The sequence below is a fragment of the Acomys minous genome (assembly GCF_964271855.1).
Source record: "Acomys minous genome assembly, chromosome: 8".
Lineage (NCBI taxonomy): Eukaryota > Metazoa > Chordata > Mammalia > Rodentia > Muridae > Acomys > Acomys minous.
This window is the reverse complement of record NC_140489.1, coordinates 13,074,518-13,089,581: the sequence shown is the minus strand read 5'-3', so window position 1 is coordinate 13,089,581 and position 15,064 is coordinate 13,074,518. Positions and strand designations below refer to the sequence as shown.

Genomic DNA, 15,064 nt, shown 5'->3' with positions numbered 1-15,064 from the left:
CAAAGCAAACATATGGCTACTTTCTACGTTCCAGGACCCCAAGTCCTCAGGCAAAGCATGTGTCTCCTGGTTCCAACAGTGCCTTCCATGTCTTCTCCAGGGAACACCTTGTGACCATTAGGGCCTACTTCTGTTTTATCACACGAATGAGGAATTTTCTGAGTCTCCTAAGTCCTCATTCCTCTTGGGAAATTTATTCTGTCCCATCTCTTAAGCCTTTTATTGCTATTTGGTCAATCGCTCATTCACATATTCTGGAATACATGCCAAGCTAGACCTGTGGAAAGTTCTAGATATGGCAGAGGAGGTCCTACCTTGAGAAGAGGGATGAAGTCACAAAATAGGACAGCACAATGTAAAAAGGCACATCCTACCTTTCAGGTCTCCTTGGGACGAGGCAGGTTTGCTGATTACGGTGCCTACTCTACTCAGACTGATGTGTCTCCAGGACTGAACAAGGTGCCATAAACTGGTGTCTTAAAGCCACAGGCACGTCCTCTGTCTTGGTTAGAAGATTGGAAGTCTGCAATCTGGATGATGATAGGGCCACTGTCTCTCTCATTTTGCTTCTTCTGTTGCCAGTCATGCTCGACATTTCTTGACTACGGTTGCATATATTGACTCTTCTCCCATCTTATTATATGTTGTTCTTTCTCTGTGTGTGTGCTTATGTTCATTTTCCTCTGACTTTCCATAAGCTGTGTTCAAATTAGGGTCCACTATAGCCATGTTTAGAAACTTCGTCTCCAAATACGCCCACCTTCCAAAGCATGAACCAGTATTCCACCACTGTGAAAAAATACCCGTCACAATTAGTTGCTAAGAAGAGGCAGCTTATTCTGCACCATAATTTCACAGAGTTTGCCACACTGGGTCTGCTTTTCTCTCCGGGGTATCCAGGCACCGCTGCACACTGGGCTGCACTGGAAGGAATGAAACTTAGCTGGGACAGCTGGAAACGCGGGCAGCGTTGAGTGCAGGAGAAACAGCCTTCTCCAAGACGGTTTTCAGTGAAACAATTCTCTTTATTGGGGGTGAGTAAGGGCTATAAAAAACCTTGGGGGAGTGGGTAGAGGTTTTCTGGGTGAGTGTACATCATTGGGTGGGGCTGAGGTTCTGGGAACACTCCATTTGCATGAAAAAGAAATCCAGGTGCTAGCTGGACATGTCCTTATAAGGAGAGAGAAGTTAGCACTGAAACCTGTCCACCAGGCTACGTGATTAACTCAACAGTGGCAGAGGTGGGGGTTGTAAAGGCTACATGTGCCAGGACATGCAGGCCCAGAGCACGGAGGAAGCAGTCCTACTTCTGCCAGCCTCAAGACAAGATTTTCAGGGTTTGGACACGTCTCAAGCTCACCTCACTCTTGCTCCAGGTTGGCTCTCCTATTCACATGTCTTGCTGGCCTCACAAGAGTTTAGTGTGGAATCAGTTGGCTCTATTGCTTTGGGCCACTGATATCATAGTACACCATGGTGGGAGCATGTGGCAGAGGAGGGCTGTTTACTGTGCTGTGGCCAGAAAGCAACAGAGAGATACAGGAGAGCATCTTCCTGAAAGGAACACCCTCAATGGCCTGACTTCCTGCAACATGACCCCACCCCTTTATGGATAACACCACCTCACGCTGCCACTATATACTAGAGACAAAGCCTTCAACACATGGGTATTTGGAGGGCATTTTCTGAGCCAAAAGTAACATGTATTAAGGTTTACAGTTTCAACATGTGGAGAGAGAGTAGGTATAATTTGATCCATTGCAGCATCCAGTGAAGTCTTACAGCAGTTTTCCACTGTCCAGATCTCAATTAAACCATATATATATATATACCATATATATATGGTTTTTCACACCATGGTCTTTTCCCCTGGGCTGTCAGACTCTTTCTCTGAGCAGGAGAAAATGGAGAGTGAGTATTGTACAGGAAACGTCTCCATGAACAGTCATGGTATCTTTCTCATTTTTTTATCCCACCAGCTCCTTTGCATCATTGGGTCTGTGGGTCATCATCTCCTAAAATCTTTACCATGGAAGCCTCTTCTTGGTCCTTCAGGGACTACTGGACACTGCAGCCAGTGAAGGGAGGCCTTTTTGTTTGACACCAGCCTACTCAGATCAGCTCCCATGGGCAGCCTTTGCTGGACTGAGGGAAAGAGAGCTGCCCTTTGCCAGGTGGGACAGAGACTGGCGGTGTGGGCATATGGTAGAGCTGTGGTCCATTGACATCACCTACTCTTGGGAGAAACATTGCTATATCCTTTTTAACAACAGTAGTGCACAAACTAGCCAAGGAGTTTACCATCCAGAATGGTAGTCCTTCCAAACTGCCTCTTCTCCCAGTCTTTCCAGCCTGTGGGCCACCCTTGGGTCCAAGAAACTCTGCTTGCCAAGTCCCACCACTGTCCAGCTCTGGCTCACCAACCATGTCTGGGAAGAGAAGAAGATCCTGAAAAGTCATGTCTGCAATGTGACTTCAAATGCTAAAAATGAGATTGGTGAGAGCAGTGTGAACTCCTTAATATATGGAAGTTGAGTAAAATTTTCAGTGGTAAAAATTAGCAGACAGTGACAAGAGAGCTCTGAAATTCCAATGGGCCATTGAGATATTTCACTTCATGGCTTCTCTCATTGTCACGGTGTGGACCTTGAGCATCAGGGGAGGACAGACGATAGAGGACTTCGGACAGTGAAGGTTTAAAATGTGTCAACAGACACCGTTGCCACCGTGGCACTGAATTAAACCCTCAAGAGACCTAGCAAGCAGAGACCTTGTTTCCTATGTGAAGACTTTGAAGTGCAAAGACCCTGTCACAGGTCTACGGCCACACAGTGAGGCTAAAATTCAACACCAAGCCTAAAGTCTTAGACTCTATGCCCAAATCAAACGGCTCTCTTTATATGTGTGCCTGTTCTTTTGACTACTTTGGGACATATCAGACAAGTGCTGGGAAGAGTCACAAGGAAGAGGTTTAGGCACAGTGAGTGGTTCACTAGCCACAACATCATTTTTTCCGTGGGCTGGAACTGGGTTTTGCAAGGAGAAACCCAAGTGAAAGAGAACCCCTTTTTTTCCTTGGGAAATGTTGGCAATTTGATGCATGTAAACATGCTCTTTTCTAAGAGCCCCCGTCATGTGGGCCAATTCTATCAAGCAGAGAGTATTTTTAAGGCAGGACTAAAAGGAGAGAGAGAGAAGACAGAGAGCTAGCACTGACTGACTGCTGACCATGCCAGACACTGTGCGAGTTGGTTGGCATCTAGGAGCTGCTGTGTTCTATGTCCCTTTAGAGACTGGAGTCTCTCCACTATGTGGAGGAGGAAATTGAGACATTTAGAGTAGTGTTCTAATATCAGGAGTTGGGCTCATGACCACAAGACCCTTGTCCTCTAGCTCAGCTCATGTGTGTGTGTGTGTGTGTGTGTGTGTGTGTGTGTGTGTGTCTTTGTGTCTATATATACATGAGAATGTATGTGTTGGTGAGTGTCTATGTGTGTACATGTATGTGTGTATGTGTGTGTTGCTCAGGCACCACCCACTTTGTCTTGAGTTGGGATCTACCATTAGCCTGAGGCTCATCAAGTAGAGTAAGCTAGCTGGCCAGTGGACGCCAGAGAGCTACATGTCGCCGTCTCCCAGAGTGATGATTATAAGCTGATGCCACTATATCTGTATTTTTTTGCATGGGTTTTAAGGATCAAATTTAGGTCCTCATTCTTGTACTTTACCAATGCAGTCATCTTCTCAGGTCCCAGCTCACCTTTTCTGAGGAGGAGGAGGCCAGCACTGTCTAGTTTACACTAGCAATGACAAGCCCATGAAGGCCTTTACTGAATGAAGGCCTCCACTTGTTTGCCGGGGTCTACTACAAATGGAGAAATTTGTCTTCTCACAGCTGTAGAGGTGAGAGATCAGGGTCAAGCTTGGGCATGGCAGGGCTCCCTCTTAAGTATCTATAGTGGGGATTCTGATGTAGGATTCCTTCTCAGCTCTGGCAGTCTCACTTTCCTTGGCTTGTACCGGCATCACCCCCAATCATGTGTCTTCCATTGGATTCCCTGTGGCTATCGGTCCCTGTGTCTCAACAGTCCCATTGGCAGAGCACTGGCTGCTCTTGCAGATGAGGCAGGTTCATTCCCCAGAACCCTCATGGTGGCTCACAACTATCTGTAACATTAGTCCCAGGGGGTCCAACACCCTCTTCTGATCTCTGAGGGCACCAGGCATGCATACAATTCATTTTTGTACATTTGGGCAAAATGTTGATAGTTTATATGCATAAAATCATTAAAAAGTATAAAAAACAAACTTCAATAGTACTAGGTGCCTATCTCTGCCAATGACACATTTTACCTTGATTTACCTCTACAGGGCCCTGTCTTCAAGATCGTATTTGAGGTGCTTGGGCTGCTATGATTTAAACCTAACGTGCTGCCTATCTGATTGTATCTTGCTTTTGGAATCTCCCACTAAAGTCATGAATACAACCACCGGACTTTTATTTTTATCCTAAGCCAGGAACATTTGTTTCTGTGCACATGGTTGAGGTAATTATCTGACCTTTGACCTGTACTTAGAAGCAGCTATTCTAACACAATCTGTTGAAGAGCAATAGTGGACTTTGCTTAGATTATAGACACCTTGGCAGCTAACTTTTGACTCAATTATACCTCATTTTCTTTTTCTATTTCAGTCCTGACATGTCATGGGTCTTTTTTTGAAACATGAATCTGAACTCCCCCAGAAACATTTAGAGGGAGTTGTCAGACCTTAGAAAGGATCTAAAAATACAGAACCCTAAAATTTTTGTTTAGTGTTCTAGGGTGAGAACGGATAGATTCTACATGATTTTAAAAAATTATGTACCTCTGCCTAAATTTTAAAATTATCAGAGAGATGAACTGTTCACACCAGGTTTGAGGATGTAAGAAGAGCAGAATTAATGTCAGTTGAGATGAATGTCCTGGGTCACCACAGGAAAGGATGTAGGAGTCACAGCTGGATGCTGTTCATAACGTGTTCAGTCCCTTCTTGTTCCCTCAGCTGAAAGGTCCATGCTTCTATCTGTGGAGAAACAGAGAGTGGAACCAGACAACACAGGGGTTTTCAAGCTGGTGGAAATGGAACGCAAGGCCACAGGGTAAGGAGATCCTGGGACCAAGCATGGAGACAGCAGGGACAGCCACAGCAGCACCACTACGACCAGCAATCCATAACTACTCTAGGCCATGAACTAGGCTGACGTTTTATGCTCACCTCAGCTATTTCTATTGTGGTGGTTGTTTGGCTTGTTTATTTCTTGAGATGATGTCTCGCCATACAGCAATGGCTGGCTTTGAATTTTCAGTGATGCCTTAAGGCCATCTCACATGCCTTAGATTTTACAATGCTGATGAGAAATAGGACCGTGGGATGCTAGGAAGCTAGCACCTGTGCCATGTTAACTGTCAATTTGGCACACCCAGAAAGAGGGGACCTCAACTGAAGCACCGCCTCCGTCGGATTGGCCCCTGCACACATCTATGGGTCACTTTCTTAGTAGCTGCTTGTTGTAGGAAGGCCCCGTCCACTGTGGGTGATACCATCCCTAGGCAGGTTTCCTGGTTGTTTGAGGAAGGTAACTGAGCAGGGCAGAGGGAGCAATCCAGTAACCAGCATTCTTCCATGGCTTCTGTTTAACCATAGCCAGACTGTAATCATTAAGCCAAATAAACCTTTTCTTCCAAAAATTGCTTTGCCTCATACTGTTTTATCTTGTCAAGAGGAAAGCAACTTAGGACAGCCACCCAGGGAACTATAGCGAGCATTATGAATGTCAGTAAGACTTTGCTCTGTTTTGCACAAAGAATGTCCCCTGACAGATTCATGTGCTTAGACGCTAGGTCCTCAGTTGATGGTGTTGTGTTGTTTGGGAAGGTTGTGGAACCTTTAATAGGTGGAGACTTACTGGAGGAAGTGGATCTTTGGGGTAAGGGGGTGGGCCTTGAGGTTGTATAGTTCACTCCACTTCCTGTCTGCTCCTTGAGTTTGCATATTCAAGATATGCATAGCCAGTAGCCCGATCCTGCAAGGATGCCATGCCTGACTCATGTCTTCCTTGCTGTGGTGGGCTGTGCCTCTCTGCAATTATAAGCCAAAATAAGCCTTGCATCCTTAGGTTGTTTTTGTCAGGGCATTTTATCACAACAACAGTAAAGTGATTAGGATAGACTCAGTTTTCTAAATGAGGCGTTAGGTAGGTAGTTCATACATATTTTATAACATGGCAAGGCCCAGTAGAGCCCTATCGGATTCTACCAGAAAAAGAGAAATATCAAATAGAAAGCAACATCTAGAACGTTTGTGAGGTTTTGAGAAGAGTCTCTGTGGAACCGAGGCACTTTGTTTCCAGTATCTCAGACACACTCTTATTGCTTTTTACCTGTTCCTTGATGGCATCGATTTAAGTTTTCATGTAGTTGAGTGGGCACAGCTCATTCTTCCAAGCCAGGCCCATTTGCCTAGATTCATCCTAGCTCTGCTGCCTCTTAGCTGTTAAGGATGCACATGAGTTCCTTGACTTTCCCGATTGCTTCATCTGGGACACAGAGCATGTGAGGCCTCCCTCAAGAGCTTCCCCAGAGTGTAATGACATGGCATGTGGGAAGTGCCTGGTGACCAGCAGGCGTCCCATGCCATATGGCAGTTATTCCTATGTGTGGTGGGTCAACCTCATTTACTGCTTCCTGGTGCCTGGGAGCCAAGGGGAGGCCATGCTTTCCCACGTAGATCAAATGACCACTTGAGATAATTATAAGGTTCCTGTATTGGATGTGTGCTTTTAAACAACCTCTCAACGCTTGCCCTCTTGACTGTGACAGAAGTGAGTCAGAAGAGAACCAGGGAAGATGGAGAGAAAACAGGGAGTCAGGCATCCCTGGGGAGTCAGAACCACCTGGACACATCTCCTCTCTCAGATTCCCAGGCAGAACTGAACAGACACTTGTGTGTAGCCAGAAAAGGGTGTGCTTCATCCCCGGATCCTACCCCCAAACAAGGGAAAAAGGTGCATGGTTAGAAGGAGATCTCTGTCACAGCGACTCCCAAGACCCCTATGATGCTTTGATGTCACTTGAGTGTCTAGATACTAAGGCTTGAAGATGCAAGTGAGAAACTGTATAGAGTGACCACAGTTAGCAATGAGGTGTTGAGGACCCAAACTCCAAAATATTTTCTCAAGCCTCACAGTCAAACTTCCCACTTTAGTGTCACCCTGTCCCCATTCCTTCACTCTGTTAAAGAGAGCCACATGCATAGCCCTGATCACCCACATGATGTGAGGTGCGCCAGGGTCGAGAAATTACATGTTACACCAGTATCGCTTGAATTCTATTGAGTAGTGACTACTCATTTTTATTTGGTGAATCTCTAGCTTGCCTTTCTTTTTCTATGTTTAAAAAAATAAGTAAGATCAACTTGAAGAGGAAAACATTGACTTCAGCTTATACTTCCAGGTCACAGCCCATCACTAAGGGAGATCAGTACAGTAATTCAAGGGCAGAACTTTGAGGCAGGGACTGAAACAGAGCCCATGAAGAAATGCTACTTACTGGCTAGGTCCCAGGCTTTCCATCACACATGTTTAGCTAGCTTTCTTAGGACTGCCTGCGTAGGGATAGTGCCACCCACAGTGGGCTGGCCCCTTCTACATGAGTCAACAAACAAAACAATCTGCCTTATGATATGGCCATAGGCCGATCTGATCTGAGCCTCAAGTGCCTCTGGGCTGTGTCAACTTGATAATGAAGCTAATTAGGAAAGTGTCTTATAATGTTCCCAGCCAGAGGACCAAGAAGAATGCCCACATGTGTTCATGCCACTACCACCCAAGCTTATAATAAGCCTTCCAGCTGGGGACTCTAGAGTCTCCACTGGAAAGATCAGAAGTTGCAACCTAGAGAGCTTTTAAGGTCACAAGGTTGAAATGTTAGAACACAGGCCCGACATGACAGTCTTAACCCACATGCCTGACCTGAGAACCACTTGGAAGAGCTGGAATGTTTCCACTTTTAGTGAAGAAAAAGAAGGCAAACAAGAGTTGGAGAGGCCTGGGCTTGTGTAGCTCAAATAACCATGTCTCAGCTCTGTGGTGGTGGCCAAGTCCCTCAGCCACTCTGTGGAAGCGGGAGAGAAGTGATGAGGTTCAAGTGACATGTACACAGTGTTGCCAGTCTGGGCATAGTAAATAATGACAGAGAATAGTTGAGATGCTCATGTCTAGGTTGTGGGACTGTGAATTAAATGAATGAATAAACGAATAAATATATTTGCCCACAGCCACAAAACACGGGTATGAACTTTTAGCCCAGTATTCTGGAGAAGGTAAAACTGCTAATCTCTCTGACTCAGCCTATCCCCTTTGGGCAGAACAGCAGATGACATCTGCCGGAGTCCCCAAAGCCTATACATCAAGGTGGGGCCTACATCTGGGCTCTGGCTTGCATGTGTTTGTTTTTATGCATTCAAGGACTTTCCCTTTTCCTTGTAGTACAGCTTCCCAGAATTCGGCTGTTGATTGGGACTGGCCCAGTTGCCTTCTGAGCAATTTAGGACCGGGTATTAAATCACCACCTTCCCCATTGGCTTTCCTAGAAACAAAGACCAATCTTTTAGATCTAAACCCTACACCAGTGGGACCACCCATCTCTCCTCCAAAAATCTGTAGTTTCCTAACAAACCCAAATGACTGCCTCTTTGATCCTGTAACTAGCATTTCTTTTGAGTTCACAAATTCCAGAGTTATTTGTGCAATTTTGCCTTTGAAGCTCAGCTTCCACCTTGGACTCTCAGAACTATTTCTTGAGGGAAGAAATTAACACAGCAACTGGCACCCAAAGATGTGGCCATCCTTATGTGAAGTGCCCATTGACTCACCTCCAACTCCCATGTGACTTCACAAGGCTGTTATTTTCTCAGTGACATCTCTTCTTTAGCACTGATGACTTAAGTAAAAATGCTAATTGTTTCTCAGAAGTGTACACTGAGGAAAGAGGGCTGCCATTGTTAGGGAGTGAGACCTCCAAACTCGCAGGCTGCTGCGGCTAACTCTCTTGCCAAATGCTGGAAACTCTCCATTGGCCAACCACCCATGTGTGCAGGAGAAAGCTGCAATTTATATCAGGCCCCATTTTCAGATGGATGTTATTTATGAAGCCTGCTTCCATAGTGAGGACTGAGGATGGCAAGTTCCTGAGCAATTAGAATCCCTCGCTGCAGAGTTGAGGGTACTTTCTCGCTCTCATCACCTTCTAATGGGTTTGCAATGGTGCTGTCTCTGCTTCCATAAATAACATGCTCCATGGAAATAGAGAGTCATTAAAGTGGGGCGGCACCTATGCGTCACTTCTTAGCCACCAGGGCAGTGCTCCCTGAGGAGGAGGCAGGCTAATACACAGGTTGTACTCTGCATTACAAAACACAAGCTGACTGCTGCAACCTTGTGAATCCTGCTGTATCTACTTCACGCTGACCCTGGCCAGGATAAGACAGGATGACCATTAATGGCACCTCTGGAGGCCCATGGGTCTGGAGCAGAGCTGCAGGTCTAATGTGCAGATCTACGAAACCCTGGGAGAGTCACCTGCCCTGTCTGAGCCTTGGCTTTCTCCTTTGGACCATGGAGGTGCTAGTGTCTACATCATTTACATACCAAGATTTGCAAATGAGGTGAGTTGGGTTGGGTGTGAGTAGGAAGGAGCTTTGTTCATTTGCATATTTCCTTGCCTGTCTCCTGCATCAGATCTTCCTTCTCTCCCCCTGTCTGGATTGTTGGAACATCTCCTCTGACTTTATGACTTCTCCCTTCTAGTAAGAGCTCTCTCACCTCTCTAGCTTGGACAGCATCAGCTGGATTGACAGACAAGAGAGGGAACACAAGTCCTTTATTCTCTAGATTCTTCCTTTTCTCTTCCTTCTCCCTCTCCCTGGGGGAGTGTCCAGCTCTTCAGAGGATGAGGCTTCATCCAGGCTGTATGCAGAGGAGTCAATATGCATAAGATGTTGTAAGTCTGGCAGAATCTTTGTTGAGACCTCGATGCTCACTGTCTGGATATGGTTTAACATTTGTCAATGCTTATGGGTTTAAATCCATCCCCATTGACATGAAGAAGATGGAAACATCCAAGTTTAGTATTTAAATGAGGAGCCCCTGGAATGTGATTTGTGTTAGAGAAAGTCAACAGAGGCTAGGAAAAGGCCTGACCTTACAGTGTTTGCTTTTAAAGCACAAGTTGCAAATTCTTCAGAGTCTATATAAAATGCTAAGTACAGTCAGTCATGTGAATTGGAATCTATTGAGCTGGGCTGGGTTTTGTTGGAATGGGGGACCTTGATGGAGCTTTCAGGACTCAAATGACCTCATTAGGATGGTAAAAATGCAGGCAGATACACGTGCTTGATTGTGGTCTGAGAAGTCTGGGTTTCTCAAGTCAGACTCAATGTGCTTCTGATCTTCAACTCAAAGAATCCGAGTACCAACTTTGAACTGATCTTTTGGGCTTGGGTCTTTTTAGCCATCTGGTCTACCTGCTTATCCCACTACTCAACAACCAATTCTTCCTGGTTTTGTTTCTTGTTTTGACTCTAACTTCCCTAGCTCAGCTTGGCAGATGTCCTATTAGTGTTCTTCTTTCCTGATGAGTCTTAGGGGTGTCCTCTTCTTCCTCAGCCTTGACTTACCCTGTTCAACCACTTCAGCATATACTATGCTTTTTCAAACAGCCACCATTGCATCATCTCCTCTTCTCCCTCATGATCTGACCCTGTAGGTTGTCTTCTTGTTCATTATTGTTTCCCAATCTAGACCACTGACCTAGCATGGAGGAAGTATTTCCTGCAAAGGTAGAGTAGACATACATGCCCAGGCCTTCAATTACTTTAACTGATAAATGAGGAAAACAAAAAACAAAAACAAAAACAAACAAACTTCACACAGGCTTAGTGTGCCACCCCATTCCAAGGCACAGCCCTGTTCACATCCCACATCCCCCTCCCACCCACCCTCACCCCAGGCAGGCCACTTGATTAAAGGGGCTTGTCCTGTTTTAAAGATCTACGGCTTGCGGCTCCCTTCATGTTCCTGAAGAGCAGGCAAGACCAATTTGAGATGCTTGGGTCTGATTGATGCGGGCATGCTTAACACTGGATGAGGGGATCCCCAGCCCCTTCCTCTCTTTCCCCTCCAGGCAGCTTTTATGTCTCTGGGCTTTTATCCCATTATTGGTACCACCTGGAGAGGAGCGCGTTCTCCAGCAGAACTTCGGCGAGCTGTTTTCTGTGAGCCTGGGCTTACATGCCTCTGTACTGTGCCTCTTCCCCTGCCCTGTTAATTTGGAAAGGCAATCTCAGCCTGATTGTGAGGCACAGGAGAGTACAGTTTACTTTTTGAGTTCTTAGCTCTGCTGGCCTAGGTATGGATTTTCAGAATGATTGTCCAAAGAACAAACTACAAGGAAATGAAATGGTTGAAGGACAAAGGCAGTTCGGCTGATATCATGGAAGCAGCAGAGCCCAGAATGGCAGCCCCTGACCAGCACTTATTCTCTGTTCCATCATACAAGAGCCTGCTCTTTTCTTTGCCTTGACCTGGCATCCTGAGAGTTTTCATATGATATAATCTTCTACTTGAAAGGTACTTGTTCTATTCCATGTATCAGTCCCATCCTTCTCTCAGTGTTATGGTCCTCCAGGGCCTCTGTCCTCCCATCTCAGCCCATGAAGTTCTATAGTGTCCCAGCACCAAGCTAACCCCTGAGTGTGCAGTGGGCGCTGCTCTTAGCATGTCTCACTGTCTATGTAAGAGAGGAGAGATTCTGAGTAAACACAGGAAAAACACTGGCAGCAAGGGAAATGGCAAGGAGGAAGGTGGGAGAAAAAGAGCTGCAGGCACTCAGGGAAGGGCGACTCTTCTAGGAACATGGCAGCTAAGAGGATTTATCGGGGTGAACTGAAAAAGAAAGGGACGGGAGAAAGTTTTCTACGAAGGAATGGGCCTTGGAAACCCTCATGGAGAAGGAGGTGCATTGGGATTGCCAGAGTGGAGCGATGAGCTTTAGATGTGCGACAAAGTGTTCTGGTGTTTGGTGGCTTAAAACAAGCAGCATTTATTTAATTCATGGTGATGTAGATCACCACAGGCCAGGGGATTCAAAGCCGACTTTGCAGGTGTTGTGAGGGGAGACACCGTATAGGATTGTGGTCAGTTTTGCTTGCAACACTTCTTAATAGCATTGCAGAAATGACCACACTGAGCGGGTTTCTAGGGTACTTTTGAGGTTGCATTCCGTCAAGGGATGGGAAAGAGGTTTGAATATTTAAAGAGAGGTGTTAGAGACATCTCTGGGTATGTGACTTAGAAGATGCCCTGTGGGAACCTTTCTTCTTGGTGAGTGAAAGACAAGGAGTTACTGGTGCTGAGTCCTCTAACAGGTTCAGCCCCCCCAGATGCCAGGCTGAAGGGCACTAACCCTCAGGCTGAAACAGTGGGACTAGGTGTGGAAAGATTTGAGAAAGCGCCCACAGGCATCTGTCTGCAGGGTGGCCCATCAGGTCTCTTCTTGGCCCTCCCTGCTAGTGACTAAATGGTGTTTGCTGCCTGGGTGCATTACGTGTTTCTTGATGCTTTTGTTATAGGACAGAAGATACTCATGGCCTACAACACATAAGCCATGAATTATGGTCTGGAAGGCAGAAGTCACAATCAAGGCACTGGTGACATGGTATTCCTGGAGGCTGAGCATGGAGTGGGGACTTTATCTTTCTTTTATAGAGGTGGTCATCATTCCTGGGTTTGTACCCCTAGCAGATGCTATGTTGGCCTCAGCATGAAGCTATTTCTCCTCAGAGCAGGAATAAGCTCATGCCAACATTACTGCTGCTTCTAAGTGGGAAGAGTGCCTCACGGGAAAGAACCAACAGTAACAAGCCCTTGCTTCAACATGTTGACCTCAGGAGGGGACAGTAGCTGTGATGAATTGTTTCAGAGCCAAGGCCAGGCTGTCCCTCAGCAGGAAAGTCCCAGCTGCCTGATTCCAGGATGACACTCCTGGCCCCAAGAAAGCAGCCATGGGGGTGCTTTCAGACTTTGTGCAGAAAGGCTCCCTCTTATGCCCTCTTGGCAGGAACTCTGCCACACTGCATCCAATAAACTCTACTTCTGCTTTCTGTCTCTGGTGAATTTGTTCACAGCCCACACATCTGTGCTGCCCCCGGACCCACAGTTTCCTCACTGACTGTAAAGTACATCGCTTTGTCCTGTACTTGTTCATCACATCTGACCCTCCCAGCCCCACCGTAAGGACATTTTAGGAGTCTTCTGGAAACTTTGCCCATCTCAATGTCATGACTTTAAAAGGCACCTGACCCATAACTCATCAAAGAGGAGAGACTAAATGTGTCACCTAAGGTTCCAAGGTGGCATCTATACCACATCCTTCCCCTCAAGGGTCAGGAACCATTACAGAAGAGGGCAGTAGACAGACTGTAAGAGCCATAGGTGGAGGAGGCACTGTGAGACACTATCTTCTGGACATACTAGGATATTTGCACCCAGGGCCCCATAGCACCTCTGGTTACCTACACAAGATCTAGGCACAATATGCAAGCATGGGTGGGGCAGGACTCACTAGGTCTCATCTGATCATCTGAGTAGAAGATGGTGAATGCTGCTGGCTGTTAACAGAGCCTGTTTTCTTTAGGGCTGTGTTCTCTGGTGGGTTCACCATGCTCCAGTGCATGGCCTCACAGCCGTGCATATACAGGCAACAGGTGTTGGACTCGGTTGGGTATGTAAAAATAGAGAAGACATGAATTTCAAGGAGAGATGCAAACGGGAAAGGGGCCAAGAAGAAGATGGGGTGCTGAGTGGTGAGGAGAGATGTCTATATTATGTACACATGAAGTTGTGAAGAATAAATTACATTGTAGGTTTGTTTTTAAAGACAGATTTCTCTGTGTAGCCCTGGCTGTCCTAGACTCTGTCTTGTAGACCAGGTTGACTCTGAATTCAGAGATACTCCCGCCTCTGCCACGTGAGTGCTGAGATTACAGGTATATACCTCTACACCCAGCCAAAGAATATAATTTTTAAAAGACTAGAAATGTTATTGTTTAAACACCAAGTGTCATATTATGATGGCATAGGATGTATATCTTTCTGAGTTGTTATTACATGTGCCAAGATGTCAAAGAAAGGCCCAGAATGATTTCCTGTAACCATATGACCTGGAAGCCTCTGCTAGGAAGATGATGCTATCTAAAGCATTCCCGTGGCATCGAGAAGAGCTGTGGGGCCACAGGCGACAAGGAGACTTTTGTGCACCCCGAGGGTCTCCTCTGTTGGAATAGAGCTGGACCCTTCCCACAGACACTGACCATGGAAATGCTCTTGAGTTCCTCTCCACCCCTGGTTATCCAATCCCTGCCCCATGCTTCCCAGGTCTGCTTGTGATAGCATCCTGGTCAGGGTTGTCCATGCCCCTGGAGGCGCTATGAATGAAGACACGCCCTGCTCTGTTGCAAGGATCCTTTACTCTGGCAGAGAGAGTTGTGTGCAACCCTTGCCCACACTGATGCTCTGGGATTGAGGGTTCTAATCTCCATTGCTCTCTTATGCTATTGATTTCAGTTCCCTTTTAATGGTGGCCATTCCCTGATGAGAAGTCTCTGTCCTCAGGATTTATTTAATGCTAAGAAAAAAATTCTGGCCAGGTAGTGGTGCACATCTTTAATCCCAGAACTCAGGAAGCAGAGTTCTAGACCAGCCTGATTTACAAAATGAATCTAGGACAATCAGGACTGTGCTACACAAAGAAAGTCTGTCTCAAACAAAACAAAACAAAACAAAACAAAACAAAACAAAACATCTGATAGAAAATCGATTCACATTCACTTTCAAAGCTGCAAAATCAGTTGAGTATAACTCCAGTGTCCAGTGAAAATCAGTGACACTTATGTTCCCAGGATGTCCCAGACCAACAGGACTAGATGCTCTGGTATGGATACCATAATCCAATAGCCCTCCCCCTTT

The 15,064-nt window shown here is 46.1% G+C and overlaps 1 long non-coding RNA gene across 1 annotated transcript; it reads left to right on the top strand.

The window, feature by feature from the left end:
* The first annotated feature begins 9,435 nt into the window (after nt 1-9,435).
* On the top strand, nt 9,436-13,200 carry LOC311603483. Its single transcript, XR_014781095.1, has 2 exons — nt 9,436-9,705; nt 12,670-13,200. It is a non-coding gene; the product is annotated as an uncharacterized lncRNA (long non-coding RNA).
* Nucleotides 13,201-15,064: the final 1,864 nt, after the last annotated feature.